The sequence below is a fragment of the Pseudophryne corroboree genome, assembly GCF_028390025.1.
Source record: "Pseudophryne corroboree isolate aPseCor3 chromosome 3 unlocalized genomic scaffold, aPseCor3.hap2 SUPER_3_unloc_64, whole genome shotgun sequence".
NCBI classification, from domain to species: Eukaryota; Metazoa; Chordata; class Amphibia; order Anura; family Myobatrachidae; genus Pseudophryne; species Pseudophryne corroboree.
Genome location: NW_026967557.1, coordinates 47,103 through 62,151, shown reverse-complemented (window position 1 = coordinate 62,151; position 15,049 = coordinate 47,103). Strand labels below are relative to the sequence as shown.

General features: G+C 47.7%; 1 long non-coding RNA gene across 1 annotated transcript in view; it reads right to left on the bottom strand.

Annotated features, from left to right (window-relative positions):
* Positions 1-5,851: 5,851 nt before the first annotated feature.
* LOC134984571 (uncharacterized) overlaps positions 5,852-15,049 on the bottom strand; it is a 45,955-nt gene continuing 36,757 nt past the window's right edge. Inside the window, exon 3 of the long non-coding RNA XR_010191759.1 lies at positions 5,852-5,941. This is a non-coding gene — a long non-coding RNA (uncharacterized LOC134984571). The remainder of the gene's footprint in view (positions 5,942-15,049) is intronic.

Sequence of the window (15,049 nt, the reverse complement as noted above, 5' to 3'; positions counted from 1 at the left end):
TTTGCGATTTTTCACTCCTTAACTAGGATATATCTATTCAAGAGTGGGTTCCACATAAATATACCATTATGTTTATTTACCATTTCCACTGAGTGAGTACGGTACGCCATTCAGAAACTCCGGATTCACTTCATTCAACACATTTTTTGGAGTCACATCAATCTCTATTGTGGACGTATTACACCATGATGTGTTTTTGTTCTGTTTTATGTTTCCTTTGAGCGTTGATGATCTTACCCAAGATTGAAATCTAGCACAAAGAAGGAACATCTTCATCTCACCTACATTGCTTCCGTCTTACAAGAGGGAAGTATTATTCATTCAGAGCGCTTGTGACTTATCTGTATCCACTATTTTTGTGAATTTTGCTGTGGTATTATGACCTCATGAAAATCACTTTGGAGCAAGAGCCAAGAATAAGGTAATGGTGTAATCTGGATCCGGATTCTCCCACTCTTGTGCAATAGGAGGCATCGGAGAATCTGGATCTGGTAAGTACACACACATTTGTATTGTACACACACATTTTTACATGGACATTTTTCTTTTATATTGCAGGATATTACACCGGAGCTGGAAGTGGAGCCTTCCATGAGTGAGGCAACTGAAGTGGATGACCCAACCCCACAGCCACAAACCCTGAAACAGCAGAGGTCATCCGGAAACCCACTTCTGCTCTGCCCAGCTCACAACAGTTTTTTACTCACACCGAGGAGGTTCTTAATAGGCCCCTGGACTTGGAGCAAACTTTTGGCAATTACATCGGGGCGGAAATGTGACTGATGAAGGAGGATCAAAAGAAGATCTTCAAGCATCTGGTTCTTGATGCTACCTCACGTGCAAATAAAGAATCTCTTGATGAGGCGTATGAGATAACACCACCTGCCAGGCGCTGTCTCCCAAGTGTGCCCCCACACACATCACCAACCCATGCATTATGTGCTGGGAAACCCTCAACAGATGAGCTGTTTTCAGCTGGGACCCATACAGCCCACCCCCTCCTCCCATTGCAGTGCTTCATCCAGTGGTATGTACTTAGACATGCTGAGTACACAGTCCTCTGTACTGGACCATCCTTGTTTTTTAAATTTATAATTAATTTTTATCCAAACTTTTTGTTGTTTGAAATATTGTTGTTGCCCTTACCCTAGTCTCTTACTCCAAGTGACCTGTATTGAGGTCATTAGTACCACAGCGTTGGTTTATTGACCTCAGTGTCCCAGACTTCTGATCATTGTGATCTATGCACTTCTTGTGTTCCTTCTAAAAGCACTGTTCAGAAATCTGCACTTTATCTTCTCTCCGCAATGTATAGTGGCAGCGCTGATATTCTGTGGGATACGCCTGATTCCTCTACTGGTTACTGTTGGCACAGCCCTTGCTAAAACAGGCTCTTGTTTCCCTGATAAGAGTCAATGAATGAAGACCAGAATTGGTGGTTTTCTTCTATTTTTTATATATAGAGTTTCGGGTTTTTCAAAATTGTGTTGTTTTCCGTGTTCAATTAATGGTTTTTAATGCAAATGTCATTTTGTGTGACATATTTTTGTAAAAATCAGAGGGTCAGCGAGACGTTATGGAGCCAATGTATCATTTACTATTTGCTGCTAATTCCACAAAAACAACCGGACCTCCCAAATGTAAGTAGAAGGGACTGCAGCAGGTATCTCCCATACCTTCATACATGGACATTTCCAGGCAAGGGTCAGTTAGGTTTATTTAAAAAACAATACAACCCTAATTCCCCCACAAGTAAAAAATAAAATAAAAAACAGAACATTTGAAGACAATTTATTTAAAACCAACAAATGATAAAACTATTTAATTACACAGAGACCCCCCGTAATATCATCCCGCTGTAAAAATTAGACATAGCCAAAATTGCACCGGAAATCTATTGCTTTTAAACAACTTTATTTAATATCTTTAATGCACATTTTTAAACTTAAAAAATACTTTACGCTGCACAACAGCCTATGGGGGTCATTCAGACCCAGCCACAATAGTGGCCTGCAGTTTACCCGGTGGTGGCAAAATGTAAATGTGCAGCCGCCACGCACACACATTGCGGTCGCATCCCTGAGGGGTGAACGCGGGCAGGCCGCGACCATTTTCCAGGGGGGCTGCATGATGTCACATCTGCGTTCATCTCTGATTAACCCCCTATAAGCTTCTAGAGTGTACCTCATATCTCATCTTTTCCAAGTTACTACAAATGATATGAGATCGGTAGCAGCACTACTTTCAGGATTATTACACAGAACACACATAAAGACTGACACAGCAAATAACAGTAACACATACAAGGGATTAATTAGAAATAAGGAAGCAGAATAATCATCATTAAGTCTAATTATCAACTGGTTCTGTGAGGAACACATACACCTCTTTACTGTCTCCAGCAGCCCCTGGTACTACACTGCGGCCACCCGCCCTGTCTCCCCCCACTACTGCCACCCACAATGTCTCCCCCCACTACTGCCACTGCCCTGTCTCTCCCCACTACTGCCATCCCCCGTCTCCCCCACCCTGTCTGCCCGTACTGCCACCTGCCCTGGCTCCCCACTCTGACACCTCAGCCCTTCTTAGGAACATTTACCCACATAGACACTGCCTCCAGCAGCTCCCACTACTGCCCCCTGCCCTGTCTCCCTCCTCAGCGCTGCTTGAGGACAATATTACACACTTAAGACACTGCCTCCAGCAGCCCCCGCTACTGCACTACTGCCACCCACCCTGTCTCCCCGACATCTAAGCACTGCTTGGGAATTTATGGTACTGCTAACAGTCCTTCATCAACAGATGGAAGAAACCCGGGCAGTACGGAGGGAGAAGCTGCTTCTGGTACCATGGTCATGCAAGTCTGGGAGTCAGTAAATTATTTAATAGTCTAATTCAGTAAGGATTGCAGATGCTGCTAATCAGCAGAATTAGCAATCCTTTTCCTAGCGCGCTAGGGGCCGCCCATCGCAGGGCAAGGCCACCCAGCATGCCGACCGCCACCTCATGAAGCAGAAAATGCGATTGCCTCACAATTTCTGTTTCATCGTAGAAGCTTAGCTGCGCCTGCAGGAGGCCCACTGCATTCTTCTCAATCACGGTGGCTGCATGTGATGTCACAGCCACCTTGATCATGCCCATTTGTCTGCCTCTGTCCTTCATTCGCGCCACAACGCCCCTGCATCGTCTTTTCCCTGGAAAAGGAGCATTGCCCGCCCAACCCCGTGATTGGCTCTGCCTGACAGGCAATCACTTTTTCTGAAGAAAATGCGGACACATGCGCAGGATGGGTACAGCAGATGCGCCTGCAACTTTTTCTGAATAATTCTGTTTGGATCACACACTGCAATCCAACCTGAATTAGGCCCAGTCACCATCTTACAGGCAGGCGGTGCAGGGAGTAGAGAATGGGTGTTATGTGGTAGAAACGGGCTGGTTAGGTAAAAGCCTGGCTGCTGCTGCATTCTATACAAGCTACAACCGCTGCAATTCTATTGCTGGGAGATCCAGGTAGAGTACATTGCAGTAGTCTGTGTGTGATGATACAAGTACATGTATGACATCAGGTAGATCTTCTGAGGGAAATTAAGTGCTGGAGTCTGGCTATGTTCCTCAGATGAGGATCTGATTGTAGCTGATACCTGATGTCTAAGTGTCACTCCACAATCCAGGACACCAAGATTCTGCACAGGATCAGCATTTTGCAACTCTGAACCCCCAAGCATAAGTCTGGTTGGTTTGCAAAGCTGAGCTGTAGCCCTGCCCTTTGTTGTTGAACTTCTATCATAAGGACATGATTCACCAGGACTGAGTCACAGCCAACTGGCATCACCCACACCTAGAGCTCAACTAGAAACCATTTAGGATTGGTACTTGGTTCTCAGTACCTAGAGCAAGAGACAGATCACCTGCATAGCAGTGGTAGATGAGGGCATGACACCTGATTATTTCACCCTGCGGTAGCATGTATATTGCAAAAAGCATAGGAGATAAGATAAGAATCTTGAAGAACGCATGGTAATGATAAGTATACTCCAGATTAAAATGGATTCTCACCTGTGTGACTTCTCTGATGTGTACCAAGTTGTGATTTCTGTGAAAAACATTTCCCACACTCAGAACATGGAAATGGCTTCTCACCTGTGTGACTGCTGATGTCTAACAAGATGTGATTTCTGTGTAAAACATTTCCCACACTCGGTGCAAGAAAATGGCTTCTCACCTGTGTGACTTCTCTGATGTTTAACAAGAGTTGATTTGAGTGCAAAACATTTCTCACACTCAGAACATGGAAATGGCTTCTCACCTGTGTGACTTCTCTGATGTTTAACAAGATCTGATTTCCGTGTAAAACATTTCCCACACTCAGAGCAAGAAATTGGATTCTCCCCTGTGTGACTTCTGTTATGACTAACAAGATCTGATTTGTGTGCAAAACATTTTCCACACTCAGAACATGGAAATGGCTTCTCACCTGTGTGACTTCTCTGATGTGTAACAAGTTGTGATTTCAGGATAAAACATTTCCCACACTCAGAGCAAAAAAATGGCCTCTCACCTGTGTGACTTCTCTGATGTATAACAAGTTGTGTTTTCTGAGTATAACATTTTGCGCACTCAGAGCAAGAAAATGGCTTCTCACCTGTGTGACTTCTCTGATGTTTAACAAGATTTGATTTGTGTGCAAAACATTTCCCACACTCAGAACATGGAAATGGCTTCTCACCTGTGTGACTTCTCTGATGTTTAACAAGAGCTGATTTGTGTGCAAAACCTTTCCCACACTCAGAACATGGAAATGGATTCTCACCTGTGTGACTTCTCTGATGAATAACAAGATCTGATTTGTATGCAAAACATTTCCCACACTCAGAACATGGAAATGGCTTCTCACCTGTGTGACTTCTCTGATGTTTAACAAGATCTGATTTCCGTGCAAACAATTTGCCACACTCAGAGCAAGAAATTGGATTCTCCCCTGTATGACTTCTGTTATGTATAACAAGATCTGATTTCCGTGTAAAACATTTCCCACACTCAGGACATGGAAATGGCTTCTCGCCTGTGTGATTTCTCTGATGTTTAACAAGATCTGATTTCTGTGCAAACCATTTCCCACACTCAGGACATGGAAATGGCTTCTCACCTGTGTGACGTTGCTGATGTGTAACAAGGTGTGATTTCCGTGCAAAACATTTTCCACAGTCAGAACATGGAAATGGCCTCTCACCTGTGTGACTTCTCTGATGTCTAGCAAGTTGTGATTTCTGTGCAAAATATTTCCCACACTCAGGACATTGAAATGGTGATGTACCTGTGTGACTTCTCTTATGTGCATCAAGAGTTGTTTTGTATGTAAAACATTTCCCACACTCAAAACAGGAATATGGTTTCTCACCGGTATGTATTCTCTTATGTTTTACAAGACGTGATTTGTATGTAAAACATCTCCCACACTCAGAACATGGAAATGGATTCTCACCTGTGTGACTTTGCTGATGTGTAACAAGTTCTGATTTCCAGATAAAACATTTCCCGCAATCAGCGCAGGAAAATGGCCTCTCACCTGTGTGCCTTCTCTGATGTGTGACAAGACCTGATTTGTATGTAAAACATTTCCCACACTCAGAACATGGAAATGGCCTCTCCCCTGCATTAGCTGGCTGATGGGTAATAAGTTTTGTGTTCTGTGTAAAACATTTGGCATCTATAGAACACGGAAACACTGTATCTACTGTCAGAGCTGTAACAGATGCACCAATATCAGAGTGATCAGGAGAACATTTCCCAGGATCAGAGGGATCAGCTGATAGAGCTGGATGTATAATTGGGGTAATGGGGTCATCTCCTGGAGAATCCGGTCTACTGTCATTATCTTTTATGTCACAATCCGGGGATAACATTAGATGTCCTTCTGAGATATTCCTGCTTGTGTGTCCATCTGCTGGAAATAAAATACATTATGGAAATGTGACTTTTCTGTAACAATATTAATCTTGCAAACAATAGGAGAAGACTCTCTGGGACACTTAATTGTAAATGGGTGTGTATAATAAAACATAACTTTTAATGAAGGCTTTATACTATTGTGTCTCAGACTATCATTGTGTCCACCCTCCTGAGAACACTCACAATAACAAATGTAATATTATAATAAGACTTAGATATCTCTCTCTCTTGTACTGGTAACTAACCATGAAGTATAAATGGAGATGTAGTCACTCGCCAAGTCCTATGTCAGCACCAATGTAAAACAATGGATGGGGAACATATCGTATGAATTGGAGATTATAGATGAACAATAACATCAGTCATATGAGCTGATGGATCAGAGAAATGTCTCCTAACGTTACTCCTGGAAGCATTGGTAAGGTAGTATTCCTTTATGTGTGTGCTCATACGCTGGTAAGCCTGTACAAGTGTTACTCACCCTTATATAACGTATATTGCTACAGCAGAGTAGGTGTGGAACAAACTATTTTACATGCAATACACTGCAATCATCATCATCATCTGCTAGGTTATAATCCACTGTTAAACCCCCATCATCAGTGTCTTACCTCTATATTCTCAATAGTAATAAGGATGATGTGTGTACGGTAAGTATGATACAGAGAATTACATATCAGAATCTATACAGCTTCCACCATACTTCTGCTTCTCATACGTGTGCTACTGGCAGCAGTGAACATCTGAATGAGTGTGCAGCAAAGACAGCAGAGTCTGATGAGAAAGAGACTGGATCTGCCTTTGCAGGGATGTACCACACCTGTCACCACTGCTAGCATATAAAATAATAAATAAGAGGGGCCTGAGTCCATCCAGACATGCTTTCCGGAGCTTTCATTACTACGTGGCTTCTTATCTACCCTACCTGATAGCTCTCAGCCACCGCTGGGACCAAAACCCAATCTATTAAGTCCCCCACTTCTCCTGCCCTAAAGCCGCTCATCTTGTGTGTTCTCCCGCGCTGCAGTTACTCCTCTCCTGAATAACCCAGCTTATCTAATCAGGTGACCAAAAAGCCACCTAGTTATCCCACCGCTATGCCAGCAATTTCTGTGACCGAACGGTTCTGTACGAAAGCCCTCGCCCTGCCTCGCGTCCCGCCCCAGTCACAGAATGGATGTTTAGGTCACACGGGATCTGGCCAATTAGGGGATTCCCACTTACTGTCAGTAACCGCCTACTACTGACACCACCCACTGCGTAGTGGGCGGGTACTGCACTGCCACCACCAGACTCCTTGTTGCCATGGAGTCTGGAACCATGGTACCGCTCTGTATGCGTCGACACACTGTCTAACCACTAGTTGCTGGACTAGGACTCTGCACGGTAGCTGGCGGGAGGCGGAGCTTGGAGACGCTGAGTGCACCCTGGACAGTCGGAAAACGGAACTATGTTTGGCATAGCTCTGCAGATCACAATATAAAGCGGTCATCTTGAGGCAGATGTTTATTCACCCAGTCTTAAAAATAGACTCTTCCATATTGCTAGGGGCAACAGCAATACAACAAGATGTTTACAGCAGAGTGAAAATGGTATAATACCTCTGGAGGCTCACAGGCCTCCTCTTTTTATCTTACTCCAATATACATACCACAGGGGGTAAGTCCACCATGCTGTTCTCAACCAATCATTGTTTACCCATGTGACGTGCATGCCTGGGCCGTGGTGACGCTCAGTCTACGCTGGGGGAAGTTTTCCCATCTAAACTACTTCCAGGAATCTGCCCGGACACCCAGCTCACCATCTCCAGCCTAAACTTGGGCTCCAGAGATGGGCAGCCTAGATCTCTGATCAAGGTTTCCTGCCCACCGAAGGTGATCCCTATGGAGCTCCAGAAATCCACTCGGCTTGTTTTAAAGCTGAGCTGTTCCTCTCTCTCCCCATGATACTTCCCTGTGGGAGGCTAGAGAGGAAGGCATTCCATTTTGGGGGGAAAGTACTGGGGGAATCCAACAGCCTGCACAGTAATGGATTCCACCCTCCTGGGACAAACAACCAAGTAAGTGCATTTCACTTTTAATACAATTCAAATACACATTGTTGCTTAAATATAACACTGCAGTGCCTATAGAGATATACACACACAGTGTTCGCAAATACGTGCTATAGCGCATATTTTACCCAGATGAGAGGACGTGGAAACTCACTTTTAAAAAACGTGTGGGTCCCCGAGGACGCGCTCCGCTGCAGCCAATTCCTGGCTCTTAATCGTGCCTGTAAAGAAGAGGTGGAGCCTTACCACTACCAGTCCTCTGGCGGTGTCTCCCCCTTCTGGTCACATGCAGCCGTGGATTCACACGGGGGCCGGGCAGAGAGTAAAGACGGCACTAAACGCTGTGCTGCAGGTGTGAGGTAAGCGCCAGTGACAGCGTAAGTAGCCTAGGAGCGGGTGGCTGAACTTGGGTGGTGGCTTTCCTTGCATGCCTTGTGTGTCTTCTGGGAGTGTCATGGGCTTGTAGCCGACCTCAGTGGTTGTTTCAGGCATCCACTACAGTAAGTTTCCCTGATATTCCCAGCGCCATTCACATCTAGACCAAGCTAAGGATCTACGAGAATATAACATGAATGTAATGTGCAGGCACTGCTGCTACCTGTGGTGCACCCGTTACTTCTGGGATCATCCTGCCAAGCTGCCTAAAACGTCTGCTTCCGTCAAAAGCATTTATACAAGTGATCTGAGCCCGGGCTACATCATATAAGGCTAGAAATGAGAAACCACGCCGGCATCCCAATCGCAGCACTGCCGACACCTAACCCTCCCACTCACAGCCTAACCCTAACCTCCCCCCAGCAGTGCCTAAACCTAACCCCCCTTACCCACAGCCTAACCCTAACCTCCCCCCAGCAGTGCCTAAACCTAACCCCCTTACCCACAGCCTAACCTCCCCCCAGCAGTGCCTAAACCTAACCCCCCTTACCCACAGCCTAACCCTAACCTCCCCCCAGCAGTGCCTAAACCTAACCCCCTTACCCACAGCCTAACCCTAACCTACCCCCAGCAGTGCCAAAACCTAACCCCCTTACCCACAGCCTAACCCTAACCTACCCCCAGCCCTGCCGACACCTAACCCCCTTACCCACAGCCTAACCCTAACCTACCCCCAGCCCTGCCGACACCTAACCCCCTTACCCACAGCCTAACCCTAACCTCCACACAGCAGTTCCTAAACCTAACCCCCCTTACCCACAGCCTAACCTCCCCCAGGCAGTGCCTAAACCTAACCCCCCTTACCCACAGCCTAACCCTAACCTCCCACCAGCAGTGCCTAAACCTAACCCCTCAGCACTGCTGGGGGGAAGGTTAGGGTTAGGCTGTGGGTAAGGGAGGTTAGGGTTAGGCACTGCTGGGGGGAAGTTAGGGTTAGGCTGTGGGTAAGGGGGGTTAGGTTTTGGCACTGCTGGGGGAAGGTTAGGGTTAGGCTGTGGGTAAGGGGGTTAGGTTTAGGCACTGCTGGGGGGAGGTTAGGGTTAGGCTGTGGGTAAGGGGGTTAGGTTTAGGCACTGCTGGGGGAAGGTTAGGGTTAGGCTGTGGGTAAGGGGGTTAGGTTTAGGCACTGCTGGAGGGAGGTTAGGGTTAGGCTGTGGGTAAGGGGGTTAGGTTTAGGCACTGCTGAGGGGAGGTTAGGGTTAGGCTGTGGGTAAGGGGGTTAGGTTTAGGCACTGCTGGGGGGAGGTTAGGGTAAGGCTGTGAGTGGGAGGGTTAGGTGTCGGCAGTGCTGCGATTGGGATGCCGGTGTGGTTTCTCATTTCTGGCGGTGCCTCCCCCTTCTGGTCACATGCAGCCGCGGATTCACACGGGGGCCGGGCAGAGAGTGAAGACGGCTTTGTGGCTGCTCTACGCTGTGCTGCAGGTGTGAGGTGAGCTTAAACATATCCTCCCCCCAGCAGTGCCTAACCCTAACCTCCCCCACCCCATACCCTAACTCCCCTGGGTGTGCCTAAACCTACCCACCCTCTTGAACGCTAAACTTGTGGCGGCAGTGCCTACTTACCTTCAGGATCCTGACTGTCAGGATATCGTAGTCGGGATCCTGATCTCCTCGGGATGCCGGCATCGGTATTCTGGCGGCTGTCGGGATTCCGGCGTCGGTATTACGGCTGCCGGGATCCTGAATGCATACCTCCAGTATAACAGCCCAGCAGCATTGTCACCCTCTTGCTCCCCCCGCAACACTTTTGTAGTGTCTAAGGCCCTCATTTTGGGTTGATTGCTCGCTAGCTATTCTTTGCAGCGCAGCGATCAGATAGTCGCCGCCTATAGGGGAGTGTATATTCGCTTTGTAAGTGTGCGATCGCTTGTGCGAGGGAGCGTTGCAAAAACATTTTGTGCAGTTTTTAAGCAGCTCTGGACTTACTCAGCCCTTGCAATAATTTCTGTCTTTTTGGAGCCGGAATTGACGTCAGACACCCGCCCTGCAAACGCCTGGACACGCCTGCGTTTTCCCAAACACACCCAGAAAACTGTCAATTGCCACCCACAAACGCCCTCTTCCTGTCAATCACCTTGCGACCGGCATTGCGAATGGATTCTTCGTTAAATCCATCGCTCAGCAACGATTCGCTTTGTACCTGTACAACCCGCCTGAGCATTGGGGTGCATACACATGCGCAGTAGTAATCTGTTCACTGTGCTGCGAAAAACTGCAGCAAGCGATCAACTCAGAATGACCCCTAAATCCAGTCTGTGGCTTCTATTATAGCAGCACCATAAACCCATTACATATATTAAATGTATTATTTACTAATGTGTTTAGAAGCATTTATTGTCCTGTTTTTTTAATCGTGCTCTACCTGGCGCAAAGTGTAGAACGCGCTCCGCCTGGCGCAATGTGTAGAACGCGCTCCGCCTGGCGCAATGTGTAGAACGCGCTCCGCCTGGCGCAATGTGCATCCAAGTCTTTTCTTATATTAGGTAGGTGTTCACCCATTCTAATCTTTAATGCCCTACGGGTCCGACCTATATCAAATTTATCACAACTGCACTCAATACAATAGATAATGGGGGTAATTCCAAGTTGATCGCAGCAGGATTTTTGATAGCAATTGGGCAAAACCATGTGCACTGCAGGGGAAGCAGATATATCATGTGCAGAGAGAGTTAGATTTGGGTGGGTTATTTTGTTTCTGTGCAGGGTAAATACTGGCTGCTTTATTTTTACACTGCAAATTAGATTGCAGATTGAACACACCCCACCCAATCTCTCTCTACACATGTTATATCTACCCCTCCTGCAGTGCACATGGTTTTGCCCAATTGCTAACTTTCTTGCTGCTGCGATCAACTCAGAATGAGGGCCAATATTTACTGAATGACAAGTAATGAAGTCCTTAATGGATACGTCCTTCGACAATTGGATAGAGATGCCGCTGACCTACTTCCGCCAGAAGCAGAACAAATGCCGGACACTGTTTCACCTGGGAAATTAGAACCTGTGCCTTGCGGGTGGGAACAGAGACACTGGAATGGACTTTTTCAAGTATCGGTGTACAGTTGTTTCTTCATTAAAAACACTGTTATCCTTCTACACAGTTCTCATTCTTCTTACGCCCCCTCCAGCCAACACCCACTAGGCCTCCACCTTATGAGGAAGAACTACATTCAACCTACTCGTCTACTTCCTACACAGTCAGCTGTCCTCCCAGCTCGATTGTGGGAACCCCAATCTCCGCCGAGCATGACAACGCAGTCAAGATGACCTCAGGGTTGGGGGGCGGGGGCACCATCATGCTGAGGCCCTAGTGGAAGCTGAACTGGTGCTTTGTTACAGAGAACCTGTGGCGGCTGGTGTTGTCTCTGGTGCCTCTCGCCGTGTTTGAGGTGCCTCCGGCTCTTGATCTGAACCTGGCAGTCCGAAAGGACTGGGTAGAAACGACTAGCCACCGGGACGAAAGGTGGATTTACCCGCAGTAACCTTTCAAATCCATGTATCCAACTCGACCCCGAATAGCCACTCCCCTGAGAAAGGAAGAGACTCCACACTGCGCTTGGAATCTGCGTCCGCTATCCACTGACGCAGCCTCAAAGTTCCACGTGCCGACACTGCCATGGTAGTAGTCCTAGCGTTAATAGCGCCTATCCCCTTGAGAGAGTCACACAGGTTTCTTCCGAGTTGATTCTGAGAGTAAAATCAGGCAGCACACGCTTATGTGGATCTGAACTAGGGAGGGGGGGCTGTTTATCATCTGCCATTGCAGCTAGGTCTGCTACAGCCTGCTGCAGTTGTGTCTTTTGCTTATTAGCAGTGAGCTGGGATGACATGTCCGCCATCATGATATTTATGGCACTGAGCCAGGATGACTCCTGACCCTCCCCCCAGTCTCCTCACTAACTTAGGAGGATTGGCTGCATTGTTCACATGAGAGGGAACCATCCGCAGAGGGAGAGAATGTGGTGTGACATACACTGCATAATTGGTGTTTTACCATGTTTACAGTAGACAAACAAGCAAACACACAGAGATAAGTTTATTGAATAGCAAGCCTGCCCAGACTGGTATGTGAGAAGGAGACAGAGAGAGAGGAACGGCACACCCAAAGCCTGTCAGACCCAGTGAGACTGCAGGATGTCTGTATCATGGTGTAACATCGGAGTCTTGTCCTTTTCAGGACACTATAGTGTGTATAATAGCGGCTCTCCCCCTTATTTACACCCCTGTACCAGTTTCCTGTGTATCCTGAGTGTCTGCAGGAGCTGTGTGTACTTGCTGCTGCAAGCAGAGGAAGGCGCAAAAACGCCACTGGTCCCGCTCTGAGGAAGCTCCGCCCCCTGTAATGGCGCTGGAGCTCTACAGATATTTATACTGGCAATGTCTCCTAACAGGTGTAAAACGTAACATGAATCCCTGTTTCCACCACCGCTGCCAGTGTACACAGGGGGCTATAGCAGATCCCTCCGTAGAGCGTCCGTATACCGCCCCTGTAATCGCGCCGCACCAAGAGCCGGGGGAACCCCTTGTGGGTCCCCTGGTTTGTACTCACCACTCTTCTCCCCTCCCGGCATTGTTAAGGGTGTGCGGCGTGCTGCGATTGTGTTTGGTAAGACGCAATGCCCTGCGGTACCAACAACCTCTCAGTACGGTGGTCCTGCATCAGGGAAGCGACTCTGACACCAGAAGAGACCGGTGACCATCCCCCCCTATCTCCCTCAGTGCAGGTATACTGTTATACTGTCGCCCAAACAGCATACTGACAACGTTTAAAATAAACTGAAGAAAAAAAAAAAATCCTCTGGCGCTCCAGAGTGGTATCCTCTCCTGAGGGCACATTGTTATAAACTGGCTGCAGGAGGGGGCATAGAGGGGAGGAGCCAGCACACCCAGTGGAAAATATTTAAAGTGCACCAACTCCTTTGGACTCCATCTATACCCCATTGCAATAAGTCCCCAATATCCATTATGAATGTTAGAGAAAAAATAAATAAAGAGTGGTTTAAATATAGGGCCGGCGTGTGCTAATAGAGACCCCCTCAGGGCATGTAATACCATAGGCAGAGGTACTGCTAGCACACAGTATGGCCGCTGGTGACACACAGTGATATGATGTGAGGGGGGGGGGGGAAGCAGGAGTATAATAGGGGCTGATGGCTCCTGATGTACGAGATACACCAGAGTGTGAGGAGGAGACTGGTCAGATCTCTGGGCTGGTAACACACAGTGACATGATGCGAGGAGGAGAGCAGGAATATAATAGGAGCTGATGGCTCCTGATGTATGAGTTACACCAGAGATTTTGGGGAGGAGACTGGTCCGATCTCTGGGCTTGTAGCACACAGTGACATGATGTGAGGGGGGGGGTTGGGGGGAAAGGGGCGAGTAGGAATATAATAGGGGCTGATGGTTCCTGATGTATGAGATACACCAGAGATTGTGGGGAGGAGATTGGTCAGATACCCGGGCTAGTAACACACAGTGACATGATGTGAGGAGGAGAGCAGGAGTATAATAGGGGCTGATGGTTCCTGATGTATGAGATACACCAGAGATTGTGGGGAGGAGACTGGTCAGATCTCTGGGCTGGTAACACACAGTGACATGATGTGAGGGGGAGAGCAGGAGTATAATAGGGGCTGATGTCTTCTGATGTATAAGATACACCAGAGAGTGTGGGGAGGAGACTGGTCAGATCTCTGGGCTGGTAACACACAGTGACATGATGTGAGGGAGGAGCAGGAGTATAATAGGGGCTGATGGCTCCTGATGTATGAAATACACCAGAGAGTGTGGGGAGGAGACGGATCAGATCTCTGGGCTGGTAACACACAGTGACATGATGTGAGGGGGAAAGCAGTAGTATAATAGGGGATGAAAGCTCATGAAGTATGAGATACACCAGAGTGTAAGGGGAGGAGACTGATCAGATATCTGGGCTGGTGACACAGTGACATGATGTGAGGGGGAGAGCAAGAGTATAATAGGGGCTGATGGCTCCTGATGTATGAGATACACCAGAGAGTGTGGGGAGGAGACTGGTCAGATCTCTGGGCTGGTAATACACAGTGACACGATGTGAGGGGGGGGGGGGGGGAGCAGGAGTATAATAGGGGCTGATGGCTCCTGATGTATGAGATACACCAGAGAGAGTGGGGAGGAGACTGGTCAGATCTCTGGGCTGGTAACACACAGTGACATGATGTGTGGAGGAGAGCAGGAGTATAATAGGGGATGAAGGCTCATGATGTATGAGATACACCAGAGTGTGGGGGGAGGAGACTGATCAGATATCTGGGTTGGTGACACAGTGACATGATGCGAGGGGAGAGCAGGAATATAATAGGGGCTGATGGCTCCTGATGTATGAGATACACCAGAGAGTGTGGGGAGGAGACTGGTCAGATCTCTGGGCTGGTAACACACAGTGACATGATGTGAGGAGGAGAGCAGGAGTATAATAGAGGCTGATGGCTCCTGATGTATGAGAGAGTGTGGGGAGGAGATTGGTCAGATACCCGGGCTAGTAACACACAGTGACATGATGTGAGGGGGAGAGCAGGAGTATAATAGGGGCTGATGTCTTCTGATGTATAAGATACACCAGAGAGTGT